The sequence below is a fragment of the Phytophthora infestans genome, genomic scaffold (assembly GCF_000142945.1).
Source record: "Phytophthora infestans T30-4 supercont1.4 genomic scaffold, whole genome shotgun sequence".
Classification (NCBI taxonomy): domain Eukaryota; phylum Oomycota; class Peronosporomycetes; order Peronosporales; family Peronosporaceae; genus Phytophthora; species Phytophthora infestans.
In genome coordinates, this window is record NW_003303755.1 from 2,710,554 (window position 1) to 2,714,432 (window position 3,879).

The following is a 3,879-nucleotide window of genomic DNA, read 5'->3' on the forward strand; positions in this document are numbered from 1 at the left end:
GTGATTCGATCCGGTTAGCTTCCGAAGTGACGTGCGCGGGCGTCTCGGGTTGTTCGTTCGTGCGTTCCGGAATTTCGTTTCCAAGCACCGGGCTGCCATATGGGAAGGCACTCACCGATTCCCTATCTCTCGCAATCAACTGCGGGGTCCGACCTGGTTGTTCAACTTCAACAAGCAGCGTGGTAACAGACGTAGCCATGCCGGTCGAGCTTGGAAGAAAGCTTTCGTGATTCCCGTGTTGGCGATCCAGGATGGTTGGTGTGACGTGGATGTTTTATTGGATCCATCCTTCTTGCACCTTCCCCGACGCGGGGATAAGGTAACATGGTTTCCGGGATCTGTATCCCGTCAAGCCAAATTGGAGGATCCCAACCTCCACCGCCCAGAACCCACGAACCTGCTGGAGGCGTTGCAAGAGCTTGACGAATCCGAACCTTGGCGCATCCAATTTCGGGGGGACCCCAGCCAACATCCAGGACCCCGGATCCAGCGTCTGGCGGGCAAGTTCTTTAATGTTCAGCCCAAGACCACCTGATCCCTACCGCTCTTTCACGCTGCGCCCCCAGTTCCAGTCTTCGTGGATCCGCTTCGTAGTAGTAATTAGCGGCTAGAAGCTGGGTTGAATTAGCAATTTTGCATAAGCTATCCTAATCCATTCTTCGTTACTTTGCAAATATGTCTTCTCTTAACATTCTCTTGTTGATTGAGGAGCTATGTCAGAGCCTTCCGACGTACACCTGGATCTGGGCTGCATCCACCCTTTCATCGTACACCTGGATCCGGGCTGGATCCACCCTTTCAGCGTACACCTGGATCCGTACCAATTTCTGGATCCACCTTTTCAGCGTACACCTGGATCCGTATCAATTTCTGGATCCGGGTTGGATCCGCGCTTGGATTTGAGCCGGATCTACCTCTTACGGCCGAGTCTCAATTAGACCAGTATGGTCTGAGCCCTTGACAAACTCGCGTTTGGCTCGGGACTCTTTGCACGTGAAAACGTCACTCTTCATGCATAACACATTCACCTTTTCCTCCTACCCCACACCCTTCCTGTAGATTCTCCTTCTCGTTTTCTCTAATATGACCAGCTCACATCAGGGATCCTCCTCCTCCTGGCCCGCACTCTTCCTGTGGATCTTTCTTCATTTTCCAATCGATATGACGGATTCACACCCATGGACCCTCTCCCTACTCATCTTCATGAGACTGCATCACGCCAAATCGGTTCCGATTCGTACGCTCCCGCAAGAAATTATAGCGTAATGCTCCACAGTTCCGATCTGCCTCGTCTACCCAACTGGGTTCGTCATATCCACGCCAATACACCAGAAATTCGCGGTAAATTCGTCTATATCCGGTTCGCTCCCTGACCTCATGTCGGTGATCCTCTCGACTTCGAACTCATCAGCTTCGAGATCCACATTCCAACTATCCTCCGGTAGGAGGACTTCGTCGAAATCCACCTGGTCGGATTCATCCACCGAAAGACGGGTTTGCGGCCGGTCTGGATATCCTGTCCAGCTTCAGCTTGGATACATGTACCACGGGGAACAAGCGATATTCGGTACCTGCCGTTTCCAACTTCACGGCGTGTTCCCCTATCTTCTTACTTACTCGGAGCGGTCCATGCCATAGATGGGCTAATTTGCGGGCGTATCCTTTCTTCACCCGATCTAAATAAAGCCACACCTGCGATCCCACTTGGATTTGATGTGGACGGACGTCTTCGTTGTGTCGATCCGCTCGATCCTGTAGCGCACTTCGCAACCGTTCGTTCACTTAGGATCTGGCTTGCCGGTAGTATTTCTGGACTTGGTATCGCCATCGGCTTGGATCTCGGTTCCTCTTCTTGGTGCTACACACCGATATGGCCGCTTCTAGGGTGGATTTAGGATCCCACCCATGCACCAAGTAAAATGGGGTGTCACCCCGGATCCTGTCTTGGGCGGTGCTCATCGCGAAGGTGAGTCGTTCTGCGTACTCATCCTAATCCCTCTGATCCAAATCCTGGACATACATCTTGAGTGCCCTCGTGATCGTCTGCACCATGCGCTCGGCCGATCCGTTAGCTTGGGGACGATATACCATGGTTGCCCGCTGTCTCTGCCTCAGGATCCGGTTGAAGGCTCGAAAGAAATCAGACATAAAGCCTGTCTCCCGATCATGTCTAATCATCTCACTAGCCCCAAATCTTCGGAAAACGCACTCCTCGTACGATTCGGCAATGGTTTGCGCAGTTCTAGACGCACTAGCTTTGGCTATCACGTATCCGGTAGTTATATCCACCCCGATCAACAACTCGGTGTTTCTTTTGAATCACTTGGGCAGCGTTGGGATGTGATCCATTGCTATGATTTGGAACGGATAAGTCGCCTGGCCGTTCCCTCGAGACCATCCTTCGATTGGGGGTCTGCACTTGCCTGTCTCACAATCCACGCATTCACCGACGTATCGTTGTACACTCCTGAATAGTCTCCTCCAGTGGAAACATTCTCCGATCCATTGGTAGGTCCGACCGACTCCCTGATGCCCACCTTCTAAGCTAGCGTGATAGTGATGTATGGCATCCTGTTGCAAGGTTTCCGGCATCACCAATTTCATCAATCCGTCTCGATCCCCGCTGACTCGTTTCGTAGGGGGACAATAGAAGAGCAAATCATTCAGATCCACTGCATAATCCGTGGCGATAATACTCTAGGATTTGGTATCCTCCCGACTCAGGTCTCGTACATCCCCCATCAGATACTTTTTTAGTCCCAAGATCCACACTTCTTCGTTCTGTGCTTTATGAGTCCGCTCAATACGGACTCCCTTCACAAATGCTTCATCGAGAATCTGGGTGCTGGATCCAACCCTTCCTCTGGATCTAGTGACAGCCATTAACTGGACTTTCCTTTTTACGGATCCGACCACCACCACTTCGTCTAGTCGGTTTAACGTGACGAGATCCTGACGCTCGGCCTCTCTCTCCACCTCGACACCACATTGATTCCGTAAAGCGGCACTGGCCAAACTATCTGCACTGGCATTCCAATCTCGCTTGACATGTACCAACTCGTGATCCATCCAACCACGCAGGTGGACCATCACCTTCTGCTAACAGCGTTAGGGCCGGGGCCTTGCAGTCAATCTCACCTCGCAGCTGTCTGATCACCAAATTTGAATCTCCACAAACCACCAGCCTTTTCGGATCCTGTCCCTTTAGTAGATCCAAACCCAGCAGGAGTCCGTTATTCTCCGCTTTATTGACGGTGAGGCCCTCCGCGTAAGTGGATCTGGCCCGTACAACTTCCCAGCCGGGTAGTCTCCACAATATTGCGCTCTATGCTCCCCCTCCGCGTCGTACGCGAGCGGATCCATCGAAACGCAGGACAAACAGATCTTCATCCACTTGTACCGTTGGGATCGGGATCGGGATCCGGCGTTTGGGCTCTTTCTTAGGAGCGATCTTAGTCAGTGCTTCGTCCATCTTGGCTCTGGTCGTGATGCGCGCGGCAAAACTCCCAGGATGTCGTCTTCTCCTTTCGAACGTTTTACGATCTCCAGTGTCCAAGGTGAGAGTAAATCTGCTCATTGTCCCAACCGTCCTTGTAGACCGGCCGACTTGAACAGCCAGGCGAGCATGGAGTGTCGAGTCAGGATTCGGATGGACCTTCCCACCAGCAGGTTGTAATTGAGATCCAACACGCGCAGGAGCGCGAGTATCTCCCTTCTCCACCGCTCCGTAATTCAGTTCATTTGGCTTTAGCGTACGGCTGACGAAGGTGTCTGGAATGGCAGATCCTCTCATGTTATTGTTCCAAGGCTGCTGAGACTGCCCAGTCACTAGCATAAACTATCACCGTAGGTGACGTTCGGAATCAAATGGCGGAGGAG